Source organism: Dermacentor andersoni, chromosome 10 (genome assembly GCF_023375885.2).
Source record: "Dermacentor andersoni chromosome 10, qqDerAnde1_hic_scaffold, whole genome shotgun sequence".
Taxonomy (NCBI): domain Eukaryota; kingdom Metazoa; phylum Arthropoda; class Arachnida; order Ixodida; family Ixodidae; genus Dermacentor; species Dermacentor andersoni.
The window spans coordinates 22145425-22159488 of NC_092823.1; the positions used below are offsets into that span (position 1 = coordinate 22145425).

The window sequence follows — 14064 nt, forward strand, 5'->3', positions numbered from 1 at the left end:
ACTCAGGCAACCCGCGGTGCACAGTAGTGGAGCAGTTGCGACGACCGTTCCCTACCCGCCTACAGTACGCAGTGCACCTCGTCTACTGGAACCACCGGCTGCCTATCAGCCTTTAGCACGTAGTGCACCTCATTTTGCGGAACAAAGGCCCCGGAAAAGTGACGTCTGGCGTGACCACGAGCGCAGGCCTCTGTGTTTCCACTGCGGAGAAGCGGGTCACCTGTATAGGTTCTGCCCGTACCGTCAAGTTGGGTTAAGGGGTTTTCCCTTAAGCGCACCATGCCCCCGAAACGGTGAACGGCCAGCGGAGATCGAAGAATACTTGTCGACGCGCCAAAGCCCCGTGACTCCTCGCCAACGTCAACCACGATCACCGTCGCCCATGCGCTACCGATCGCCTAGCCCACGCGCGTCTCCAAGATTGCCTAGGCGTCGTTCACCAAGCCCACACCAGGAAAACTGAAGCAAGCGACCTGTGGAGGTGAGGCCGCTGATAACCAGAGTTACGAAGATCCTCCAACGCGATTCCAGTGCGGTGACGAGATAATTCCAGTCTACAGGTGCAGGAACGAAACGATTACGTCAGATTTGCCGTTGATAATAGACGGATGCGAGCTGAATGCCTTAGTCGACACCGGCGCTGATTATTCGGTAGTAAGCTTCAAGATGGCGAAGCACCTTAAAAAAGTTGTGACGAAGTGGACTGGTCCGCAGATACGCACGGCAGGCGGTCATCTTATTACGCCCCTTGGACGATGCACCGCAAGACTTACGATAAAAGGCTTTACTTACGTTTCTGACTTTATTGTACTGCCAGAATCTTCACGGGAACTTATATTGGGAATGGATTTTCTACAAGCTAACGGCGCCATAATTAACCTACGTAGGTCCAGTGTATCTTTCTCCACAAAACAAGCTATACCTGTGGAAGAATCCGAGGAGCGACGTCTCGCTGCACTGCGCGTCGTTGATGATGACGTAACTGTGCCGCCACGCTGCAGTATAATGGTTCTTGTGGAAAATGAAAGATTTTCCGACCGCGAAGGCATAGCGGATGGAAACATAGAGCTCCTTTTCAACAAAGGTATTTGCGTGGCTCGGGGCCTTGTTCAGTTAAGCGATGGCCGTGCACATGTCGCACTTACAAATTTCGGTAATGAATTCCAACACATCGCACAAGGAACAGCTATTGCCTATTTCCGCGAGTTCTGTGCAGCGACCGAATTATGCAGCCTAACTACGTCAACTGCCCTTCCAGGAACCTGCAGTGTCGACAGATCAATTACCGTCAACCCGAGACTCCCGGAAGCCCAAAAGAAACAGATATATGCCCTGATAAAGGATTTTTCTGACTGCTTCTGCACGTCCTCGAAGGTACGGCGCACGTCTGTTGCGAAGCACAGAATCATTACAGAGGACGCCGCAAGACCAGTATGCCAGCACCCGTATCGAGTTTCACCAAAAGAAAGGGAGATCATCAAGAAGCAAGTAGAGGAGATGCTTTCAGATGACGTTATTCAGCCTTCCAGCAGTCCATGGGCGTCTCCGGTAGTGCTCGTTAAGAAAAAGGATAACACACTTCGATTCTGCGTCGACTACCGTAAACTGAACAGCGTAACCAAGCGGGATGTGTACCCCCTTCCACGTATCGACGATACGTTAGATCGGCTCCGATGTGCAAAGTTTTTCTCCTCCCTGGATCTCAAGAGTGGATATTGGCAAATAGAGGTGGATGAACGGGACCGTGAAAAGACAGCATTCGTAACCCCTGATGGCCTCTACGAATTTAAAGCACTTCCATTCGGCCTCTGTTCCGCGCCCGCAACTTTCCAGCGAATGATGGACTCTGTGCTTGCAGGATTGAAATGGCAGTCATGCTTAGTGTATTTGGATGATGTGGTCGTATTTTCCACCACATTTGACCAACATCTCGAGCGCCTGCGACTAGTATTAGAAGCTATTCGCGCAGCAGACTTGACAATTAAGCCGGAAAAATGTCAATTCGGCTTCGATGAACTTCGGTTTCTCGGACACGTTATCAGTGCTGCAGGCGTTCGTCCAGATCCCGAAAAGACAGCAGCTGTTGCGAGGTTCCCGACACCCACAGACAAAAAGTCAGTGCGACGTTTCCTGGGTTTATGCGCATACTACAGAAGATTTGTGGAAAACTTCTCAAACATTGCTGAGCCCCTTACAATACTGACAAGAGAAGATCAACCTTTCATGTGGAAATGCGAACAACAAGACGCATTTGACGAGTTAAGGAAACGCCTGCAAGCTTCTCCAATCCTTGCCCATTTTGATGAGACAACCGACACTGAAGTTCATACCGATGCGAGTAACGTCGGCCTCGGTGCCATACTAGTGCAGTGGAATAACGGCCAGGAGAAAGTAATTGCTTATGCCAGCCGTAAGCTCTCGAAAGCAGAGGCAAACTACTCCGCAACCGAGAAAGAATGCCTTGCAGTCATTTGGGCAATATGTAAATTTCGGCCCTACCTCTATGGTAGACCATTCAGAGCGGTCAGCGATCACCATTCGCTTTGCTGGCTGGCGAATCTCAAGGATCCATCCGGACGACTAGCAAGATGGAGCCTTAGGCTTCAAGAGTATGACATTACTGTCGTATACCGATCCGGGAGGAAACACAGCGATGCCGACTACTTGTCCCGCGCACCCGTCGAGACAACTGTGTCAGAAGAAGAGGATTTCCTGTTCCTTGGCATTGTTGACGCGTCACAAATTGCTCAACAACAACGAGATGACCCGGAATTGCTTCCCCTTATACAGCGCCTGGAGGGACTCGACGTTCAACTCCCGCGTATTTTCTCTAGGGGGCTATCTTCGTTCTGTCTGCGAGGCAGTGTCCTCTACAAGAGAAACTTCGAGGACAGCGAGACAAAGTTTTTACTTGTCGTACCCACATCTATGCGAGACGAAATTTTGCATGCATGTCACGATGAGCCGACGTCTGGACACATGGGCGTGAGCCGTACAGTCGCCAGGATTCGTCTGAAATACTACTGGCCCAAGTTATTAGCATCCGTGCAGCACTACGTCAAGACTTGTCGCGAGTGCCAAAGGCGCAAGACTCCATCCGTAAAACCGGCCGGCCTCCTCCAGCCAATAGAGCCACCAAAAGCCCCATTCCAAAGGGTCGGTATGGACCTCCTTGGACCCTTCCCAACATCATCTTTAGGCAAAAAGTGGATAGTTGTGGCCACGGATTATCTCACCCGTTACGCAGAAACTGATTCCCTGTACAATGCAACGGCTGTCGAGGTTGCAAAATTCTTTGTCCACAATATCGTGCTCAGGCATGGCGCTCCCACAGTTGTTATTACCGATCGTGGAACGGCCTTTACTGCGGACCTAATGAAATGCTTGTTGCAAATGACACATACTGATCATAGGAAAACTACGGCGTACCACCCGCAGACAAACGGTTTAACTGAACGCCTCAACAGAACACTGACCGACATGCTTTCGATGTATGTCGACGTTGAACATAGGCTGTGGGACGAAATTTTGCCATACATCACCTTCGCATATAATACGGCCGTTCAGGAAACAACACGAGTCACCCCGTTTGAACTTGTATTCGGCCGAGCAGTAACCTCAACTTTGGATGCTATGTTGCCGTTAGATGAAGAAAACCATAACTCATCTGACCTAGATGATTTCTTGCAACGAGCCGAGGAGGCACGACAGATGGCAAGGTACCGAATACGCCGCCAACAAGGCATCGACTCCAACCGGTACAACCAGCGCCGTAGTGAAGCTCATTACCAGCCCGGTGACAAGGTGTGGGTATGGACCCCAGTGCGACGCCGTGGACTGTCTGAAAAGCTTCTGTGCCGATACTTCGGCCCCTACGAAATACTTCGTCGCATAAGCGACGTCACTTACGAAGTCAAATCCGCTGGACACGAGAGCCCCAGACGGCGCAACTCCACGGAAGTTGTGCATGTTGTCCGCATGAAACCCTACCAGGAGAGGTCATGAACAACAACAACAACAAAAAAAGTGAGAGCCCACAGGAACCCCTATTTCCTCTCACGCATCGGGCCGATGCGGTAAGGAGGGGGATAATGCCACGACCAACTTGGTGACATTTAAGTTGCGCGCCCTTTGCATTGGGCACCGTGCACGCCGTACAGTGGTGGTGTTCAGCAACCATAGGCAGCGATCTTCGTGGCACGGGCAGCCAGTTGGACTCGGCTCGCATGCGCCACGCGCACGAGGTGTCACGCGAGGCGAAGAGGAAGACGGTTCGAGCGCAGTTTGAGAACGCGACTGCTGCGGATATTCTTCACGACCGCAGTGACTTTTACTAGTGGGCACAAGTTCGCCTTTAATAAATATCGTTCTTTTACTAACATCGTTACAATATGTACAATGGGCACTAACCTGTAGTAAAAACAAGCAGTTATATTTAGTTGAGCGCCAAGCAGCGTAGTCACCAGTGCCAACTGAAATGACGGCTGGTTGGTAGTATACTTCTATAGCAAAGGCGGTATCGCAAGATGCCGTGAGATTCCCTAGAGCTTATGAAAGGCACCACGCTTCCTGGTGGCAGTCAGTCCGAAGGCTACGTCTTCCGTGCTTTTGCTGACCACGGCGATGCACGTGATGGAGAGCGCATCTTTCCAAAACATCAGAGTACAGCTCCAGCAGAAACGGCGATCTGTAGTAAAAACAAGCAGTAACCTTCAGTTGAGCACTAAGCAGCGTGGTTACCGTTGCCATGTTACCAATGCCATATAGCAAGGCACGCCCCTTTATGTTATCGCACACATTTTTATTCGTAATTTCTCTATTGGCATTCTTGGAATTCCTCTAATTGTGTTTCATTTCCATTATTTCTATCCAATTCGCAGTCTCTGTCTCTAAGTTCCTTTCTTGTGACTCCTGGTTGCTTATTTAAAGGTTTAGTTAGCCTGTAATTGGTGGCCAAAATTCTTCACCTCTTCCTCTATTATGTGTCCGGGTTTGTGGCCTCTCTCGCGAAGGTCCGGGAAGAGGGTAGGAGTGGTGTGGCAAAGCACTAGACTAAGACAGAAACTGCAATAACATCATTTATCTGCTACTCGCGTTATTGGAGAACTTATTCTTTTCGCAATACTTCATACGAGCGCTTTCATTTTAGTGCAAAACTACAAAACAGATTTTTTTTTTCAGGAAAGGCACTGCAAATGATAGGTTTCAGCATGCTGAAATTGTTGATGTTTACATGCAAAATCCAGAGGTCCCGTGTTTGAACTTCACAATGTGCATTCTTTTATAAATTGTATGCACAAAGAAATGAATGCGTATCATCCATTACGTGAAGAGAGTTTCTTAATGTAACAAGTGGATTCTCTGGCCCAGTTTGATATATTCAGAGAACATAAACAAATCAGTCAGTGATTCTACACAAAGAAAGTAGGAGCTCCTCTTGAGCAGGTGTTGTGCAAGCAACAAGAGATAATTTTACCGGGAGAACGATATAACAGCAGCGTCTACTTCACGCGGTAGTTTACGCCGCGAGAAATTGTAATGCGCTCGGAAGGCATGCCACAATCAGCTAAACGCAGTAACGACAACACACAATCATAAGCACGACGAATGCACTCCACGCAGTTAATCTGGTTCGGGCCTTCTTTCTCTATAAAGATGGTGGCAACCGACGTCACTTTTTGAGGGCACCCTCCAGTCCAGAACTCTAAGTATACAACCCACTAGTTTGTTTTTTTTTCTCACTTAAGATGTGCAGATAAGCCTTCGTGTGCAGTGAGTTGAAAGCTGGCGCTTTACTCGTCTTCGTGATGTATTTGTGTTGTTAGGGGAAAACGCGGTGGAAATGTAATAAAGGACTGCTCAAGCACGCAAAGTTATTCTACCAGCTATTTAATTTTCAACTGGTTGAAAATGTCAATATATAGGTGACCAACCGCTGTTGTACTTGTGTGCAAAACGGTGGGCGGCTTTCGCTATTTAAGATGCAGGCTGTATTGCTGGAGGCTGGACTATTTCTTTTGAGAAACTGCTCACATAGTAAAATACTGACTATAAAATATCGGCGCACTTTTGGAAGTACCCGTTGGAAGTGTAAGCACTACTTTCGCGATCGTTTCGTTGCACCTTAATTACCTAGGTCTTTAAATAATGACCGTGGGTAATTTTACATTTTACGAACACGTTCGGTTCCTCCAGTTACTTCAGTTACTTCAATTACTCATGCCTATTCTGTAACATTACCGCATATTTTTGCGAAGAACGTTGTCTACGTATTTATAGAGCTCTCCGTGGTGTTGCAAAAAATCATATTTCACACACAGTTCCTAAGCGCGTGCACAAAAAATTATACTGTTTTGCAAGATTTCACACATGTTTTGTCCGTACGTCTTTAGGGATGCGTATATATGCCTGCGTTTGCGTCCCTTAGGGCTCTGTGCAAACCGTGGTATTCATATATGAGTTAATCTCACTGAACTGGTCAAACCTGGAGGGCAGGCTGCCATTACAACTGGCAGACAATACTAATTCCACAGTACGTGGAATATCAAGCTGTCTAAAATACAAATACTTGAAGTGAACGGGACATGATAATTAAGCAAGTTGGTGGTATAATATGACAAATGGGTAAAGTATTCGTCCAACTTTTCATCCGCTGCACAAAGCTCCATCATTTGTCGCGCCGTAATATTTGTCACGCCGGCACACGTGCTTGAGTGACATGTTTGCGTGCTGTTGGACAGTTTGACAGTTTCTGCATCTGATGTGCGTGACACGAAAGAAGCTAAAATATTGTTTAGCCTTATTGTCTTCTTCTTTATTTAGATCTGTCCGCGCAAATGAATATATGACGTGGATTTCACTCTCGAACGTCAGTGTTGAATTAGTGCGTAGACGGCTTAGAATGATAAACAACGTTGGAAGCTCATTCTAACATGACATGTGAGTTATTAAAAGCATGATTTACTCCTGGCACTACGAATATGTATTCGCCTAGCGCAAGGAGCGTCGTTAGTTAGTACTATAAATTCTCTTAGCAAGATCGTGGAAAGCGCATTTTCATTGACCGCTACGAAGAACCACTGCGTGTGGTAAGTTACGCATCCTGTTGAAATGGCTGGTTAATTCTGCAAATTTGGTTGCCTATTAGACATGCGTATTGCGCCACACATTACTAACATCGCTCTTGTCTACGCAGTTTCCAGACATACGCTGCTGCCAAGATGAAGTACTACTCTTCAGTCATCGCCTTGCTGTTTGTGATGTTAGGTACGACATTTTAGAAAGCAAATTCTAAAGCTTGCCTTACACTTCATAGAGCGTTGCTTGTAAATACCCAGCTTGGAAGCCTCGTGCTGTTATTGTTGGGTTCAATACAATAGGACTGAGATGTCGTTCTTTTTTTTAACGTTCCAATTAGCTTTGTCCCTTATTGCCCTCCTTCACGAGAATCTCAAAACGATCCAGTCTACACATATGATATAGAACACACGTCGTGTGAGAAACAGTGTACGTTTGCGAATTTTTCATGCCCCACAGGGGCAATATAGGTCATACGACTTCATCGGAACAGCTTGTACATTTCACTTCGAAAACACACATAAGGTGGATTTTTTATTCCGCAATTAAACGTGCTGCGTAGCAAGACACGACGCGCTGCCCGTGTGAGAAACCTGCCGAAACGATAAATGAGGCACAGAGACGCACAGCGAATGTCGGCGAAGGACGCATCCCACAACTTCTATCTTTATTGTCGTCTGGAACTTCCCGCATGCTCAATATTTATTAGTAAATTCCTGCTATGTGATGCACCTTTCGTGCTAGGCGTCCCAAAGCGCTGTTGTGCGCGAGCCAAATTGCAAAACATCTTTGATGCCGTTGTTTTAGACATGAGTCCTACCTAGTCTTATTGACAGAAGCTTCGTTATTCTGGGCTGGCGATATGAGGTTGCGAACGAAACAGTGAACGCATAATTTCTGTCACTTGCAATCTCTCTCTCTATATATATATATATATACATATATATATATATATATATATATATATATATATATATATATATATATATATATATATATATATATATATATATATATATATACTTGTGTGTGTGTGCGTCTTTTTTGTCAAACGAGCTGATCTGTACGTCTCCTACACACGCTGTTAGGAAAGAAGGAGAGAGAGAGAATTCAATTGAAAGAAGGCAGAGAGGTCGGCCTGAGCTAAGGCGCTCTAGCCTGCTACTCTGCACTGGGGGAGGGGTAACGGGGACATAAAAGTGTGATGAAGGATGTTGATGAAATAGCAAGAGGGATGCGCAAAGGTAAAAGCAAGTTCAACACTCTGATGATAAACATTCACAGATGTGATCCATGAAGCCACCATCAGCTTTCGTATCTAGTCTGTAGTCACCAATTCAAGTGAAATTAAATATGGAGGTGCTAGGACAAAGCTGGTGTGTAGGCCTCCCCTGCGTGAATAGCACAAGCGCAAAACAACATCTTTATAGCATATAAAGAGCTGCGATAAGCAGCTCTAGCACGGCGAGCACTTGTAGGGCAGCGGCCGGAGTCTCGAGACCACCGAGAATCACTCGCATTGACTCTACTAGGTGCTTCAGCATTTTTTGTGCACTCTCCTTGTCGTTGTGTTGATCTCCTTGCTTGCCCGTAGTGTCATTGGTTTCATTGGCCCTATCATTCTTGGGTTCATGGCGCAGAGGACCACTAGTGCCCGCTGGCATGGCCGTAGGCCTAGAGGGCAGCAAAGGCCATTGCGTGTCTGTATCAGCCAGTGGAGGTGAATGTTTGCCGCGCGCTCTTGCCGACCTTGAATTATCAGTAGACGCCGTTGCCGTCCTCGATGCACGCACAGGCAGAGGTGGTCGTGGTACCTGTGCCACGCTACGTAGTTCTGAAATGTTTTGTGGTGCTTCTGTCGCAAGCGTTGGTCACTTTGGCGGACAGATTGAGCAGCCTCTTTACGTGAAGATTGGTCTCTTGCCATTTTTCGAAGAATACGGACATCCTTTTTCATCTTCGGGCATTCCTTCGAAGTCGCTTCGTGAGAACCAGTACAGTTAGGACATTTAAATGAGGGCGCCTCACAGTCGGTGAGGGCGCCTCAGCGCAACGCGAGCAGGTGGCTTTGCTGCTACAAACACCGCTCTCGTGTACTGTCTTGTGACATTTCCGGCGCTGAATAGGCCTCGGAACGAATGGTCGTACTCGGTGTATAACGTAGCCCACTTTGACAGACGCTGGTAATGTCGAGGAAGCAAATAATAACTTGATACATCGGCAGTGCCCCAAGCGGTGAATCTCAAGAATGCGCACCGATGACCTCAGAAGGCTGTTGAGGTCCGCATGCTTGATTTCAAGCTCCACGTCGTAAATCACTCCAGTTGTTGTCTCCTTCCCATAAGTAATAAAGGAGCTTACCGGGATTGCGCTTAACTGACGAATTCCTTTTAACTTCTCAAGTATTGCGCAATTTTTCACATCTATTGTGAGGATGTTCTTGCGGGCGTTGATCCTGAGCTAGTTAATTTGTCCAGGGGCCACACTTTCAAGATATTCGGTTAGAAACTGCCTGCTGAGGGAGTTTATGCTGTGTGACGTCGAGAGCGGCACGTAAGAAATCATGAAGGATTCTTGCTCACCCTGATGCGATGAAGTCGCCTCAGTCGACAGACGGCGCATGTTCTTCATACGGCGGCCCATGACTACGGTGTACTCGCTGTCAGAGTCCATGGCTTCTGGCATTGAGCTCTCCCAGGAATCAAGCTGGTCCAAGCTTCCAAAGGCACGTCGTGCAAAATTGAGCGATGAAGTAGACGACTGACCTTATTCAGATGGTCGTGGGAACATCTTCTTGCTCATCCTTGATGAAATGACTCTCACGAAAATGGCAAGAGTGTAAAAAAATTCATAACAGTGAGAGGCCCAGAGCTCCAGTGAGCTCTGGGCTCTTCTTTCTCTTCACGAGTAGGAAAGAAGTTGCGAGTAGGAGCCGGGTTCTGTTTCACTGTGTTTTGTTGCGCATACAACCTACTTAACATTCTGCACAAACCACACACTGTAGTAATCTATGTTTGGTGAAGCATTTTGCAGGTACTAGGTTATCGAGTATTGACAATACCTTTATCATCAATAAAGAAACAGTCCAATTATTATATTACGCTTCACAAACGTTCAACCGAGATGAGCACCTGAGAATGCAAATGAAACTAGGAGTAAAGAAGCGTATCACGTCAGTCTACCATTAAACATGCAAGAATTCACGCTACGACCAATCAGATTCTTTATTCATTTGATTCAGTATTTGTGTCAGCTCCCTGCTACTGATATCTACGCGCCGAATCTCATTGCCAATGGCAGAACGAGGAATGTTTACCCGACATGCAGCGGCCCCTCCAGACTCCTGCAAAAGATCATGGACGCGTCTATTGTGCCGACCGTTATCTGCATTAACTTCTTTCCCGTGGCATGGCCTTAAGCATGCGTCTGGTTAAGTGCACAACTATGTTTACATCACAAACTACCCAAACTCAGCTACCCATCACAAACTATTTTTACAAAAGAATATGGTCTTTGGGACAGTTGTGCAATCATTCGTGTACATGTTTCCATTTCATGAGGCATAGAATTGAAGAATGCCTGATTTATTTGAGTTTCCTCAAGTCTTCGTTGTGTCATGCACGCAGTCTTCGTGGGCATCAGCTCCGAAAGTTCGCCGCGTTGCCCGACAACAGATGACGAATATGGTGAGTAATTGGAACTGCGAATGCGCCTTCTAGAATGCCTTGAAAAAGCAGCGTGTGTCGTATCTATCCAGAGACCATTGCAAAATACGCTAGAAAGCCGCGAAGTGCACCATGCGAAATGGCTGCATTATTTTCTGACCATGATTGTAGGCGCTATATTCTTGTTGGCGCGCGCTCGTGAAATGACAACCTGCAGAATGCGCCAGTGTATGACGTATTCATGGGTTTGTGCTGACGTATTCGTGCTGAGTTAAGCGCTAGCGCTAGCTACGAGATTGACCTATATATATATATATATATATATATATATATATATATATATATATATATATATATATATATATATATGACTCAAGCACATTGCGAAATTGCCTGGACTAGCTGCGCCTAAGGTAAGCATCACTTGGAGGATAGTAGCCAATAAATAGGGGCTAATTTTTCTCAGTAAGCAGCGGGCACGGACTTCCCCGCAAGACCACTTTTACTCATTAGCGTATGTAAGTTATGTTAGGAATCAGAGGAAAACATGTTTAAAATCATGAGCCCTTCCATTCTGTGAAAGTGTCTGTCCAGCGAAGCTGTTTAGCATACGACACAGAGGTGACACAGAATTTTGAACATTGGTACAAACTCACTTACCGTGACTCTTTATTTACATTCACGTGGAGGACGGAACCGCGGAAACCAGATACACGTGACGTTTCGACGGGACCGCCAACAAGAGAGAGCGGAACAAAAGGAAATGCGGAAACGCTTGGAAGGCCGACAAAGAGAGGGCGGTGCTACAGTAGACATGGGCGACGGGAGTCAAAGTGTCCCATCTGCTTTTTTCTCAGCTTTATATCTGATAGGGCTTCTGTTTGGACCCAAGTTAATAAAGCTATTTTTTTTTTTTACCCGCCGTGGTTGCTTAGTGGCTATGGTGTTGGGCTGCTGAGCACAAGGCCGCGGGAACGAATCCCGGTCACGGCGGCCGCATTTTGGTGGGGGCGAAATGCGAAAACACCCGTGTACTTGGATCCAGGTGTACGTTAAAGAACACCAGGTGGTCGAAATTTCCGGAGTCCTCATCACGGCGTGCCTCATAATCAGAAAGTGGTCTTGGCACGCAAAACCCCATAATTTAAACCTCTTTTCGCAAGTTGGCGCTGTGCTTGAAGCCTGCTTAACCACAACTTCGAGTCGCCCGGGTATTGTATTCGGGATCGGCCCTTGCTTTTTGATCTACAAACATCGATGCGCTGGAAACTAGCCATGTACAGCTTCGCTGTAAAAATTCAATCCATGCCAAGGCAGTAAAGCAAAAGGACCACGCAGTTCTTTTTTTTCTGTGGCCGGTAATGCAATGCACCTTTTCCCTGAACTTGAGTGGCACGTTTATTTTCGCACCTAACTGCAAAGCTTTTTGATCGGAAAGTGCTAAGCGCTCCCCTATAATTACGGAAGTCGGTGTTGTTTCTCTACCTACGCTCACTAAATGCTGCAACTGGTGCATTTCACGTCTGGTTCCCCAAACGACGCAACGATACCCTTTCAATATAAAATGACAAGTAATAGTACGATATGCTATTTGTGGACACTCGAATTTCTGCCGTCATCGTCCATGTTGGCTTAGCCATGACGTTTCGCATAAAGTGCAAGTGTGATAACATCGCGACCGCGTACAGTATGCTGCTCGTGTGAGGGAAAACATGGGAGGGTGAGCCTGGAAAGATGGCTGCATGGTGCACATGGAGATGTGCGCTCGTTAGGGAGTGGGAGTCAAGGGGGCAGAGCAGCGCGAGTCCCTTTCTACCGCGGTCACCGTAGTGCATGGCGAGGATAAGCGTGGCAGGGTGCATGCTCTATTCCTAATAGTTCTGGCAATATTGGTGAACTGGGACCGTAGCGCATTCTTCCTCCTGTCGCGTAAGTGCCGCTATGTGTAAATTTTGCTGTGTATGATGTTTTTGTTTCTCCCATCTTTTCAGGAGACCGCCCCAACAGTGGCAAATATGAACTACAGGGGTTTGAAACCAACGAGGTTCCTTATCGTCCTTTTTATCCTTATCCTTATCCTGTCCAATAGCGACGGAAGAAATAGAGGTGAGTGTTCTCTGATCAAATTTTCGAGCTCGCTCGTCCATTGTTGTAGCTATTTCATGTCCTCGTTTTATTGTTGCGATAGCAAATAAATGAACACTCCAGGCGCATTTTCCCCTTCGCAGTCGGCGTCACTTTGATATTCCAATTAAGTCCAAGGGCGATACCACCGTCGCCGCGCGTCGTATGCTGAATGGGGAAGTGGAAGCACGCAAGTGAAGATTGCGATCGCGGCTCGATTGCGTCGTGGTGGGAGGGAGGGAGAGAGGGAAGAAGGAGGCGGGGAGCTCCGGCAGCAAACTGTGTTTTTCGCGACCGGGCGTAAGGAAATCGGACGGTCGCGGCTCAATTTCGTGCGCGTTATATAGAAGAGAGCGAGGTGGCAGCGTGGGAGAGAGGGGGCTTCAACTGCGCTTACAAGGGCGTACTTTACACGACAGCGCGCTCCGTGTCTTGAAAGGGAGGTGCTGATAGCTCATACTTTTCTGCGCTCTGTGTTCTCGCTGCTCTCGCATTGAAGCGATAGGCAGCACGAAGGTCACTTCGCTAGTTGATGCTGCTGCGCCTGCTCACGCAAGCGCCCAGCGTATTGCAGCGATTGTCCGCGCTCATCTAGTGCGATGTGTTCATGGTCGCATGTGCGCGTTCACACCATGCTTGTTAAGTAAGTTAATTACTAAGCGAATGTTTTCATGTTTAAACGGACGATAAAACAACTATGGTTATTTCGTATAGCTGTCTACTAATTTGCTGCCGCAATCGATGCTTCGTGTTTCGGCCGAAACTGCGTCATATTTTGTTGCATTCTGGGTTTCCTAAATGCCGTCAGGTCTCACAGTATGATTCGATTCATGTGTGCGCGTTTATACTTCAGCGAAGTAGCAACCTCCAGGACGCGGTGATCGTAATACAGCCCTTCTTCCGTACATCTACATGTGGCCTCCTCGTGGTTCTTGAAGATGGCAAGGTCTAGACACGCGTCCCTTGATGCGCTATTCCGCGCTCTATTTGGGAAGTGTGGGTCAGCCAGAAGTGCCAGTGCGCGTTTTCATCGAGCGAGCTGATGGCGTTTCTTTCCTTTGAAGTGAGCTTGTAACTCAATGTCGGACGAATGTCATTGAGGTCAATGTCAATGGCACAATGACAAGCATGCTTCGAAACCAACCGCAGTGGGACAAAGAGATTCGGCGAAAGCTATAGACAATACACGTCGCCGACC

At 47.2% G+C, this 14064-nt stretch overlaps 1 long non-coding RNA gene across 1 annotated transcript; it reads left to right on the top strand.

Moving 5' to 3' along the window:
* The first annotated feature begins 7065 nt into the window (after nucleotides 1-7065).
* LOC140213672 (uncharacterized) lies at nucleotides 7066-10761 on the top strand. Its single transcript, XR_011890583.1, has 3 exons — nucleotides 7066-7088; nucleotides 7196-7266; nucleotides 10704-10761. It is a non-coding gene; the product is annotated as an uncharacterized lncRNA (long non-coding RNA).
* Nucleotides 10762-14064: the final 3303 nt, after the last annotated feature.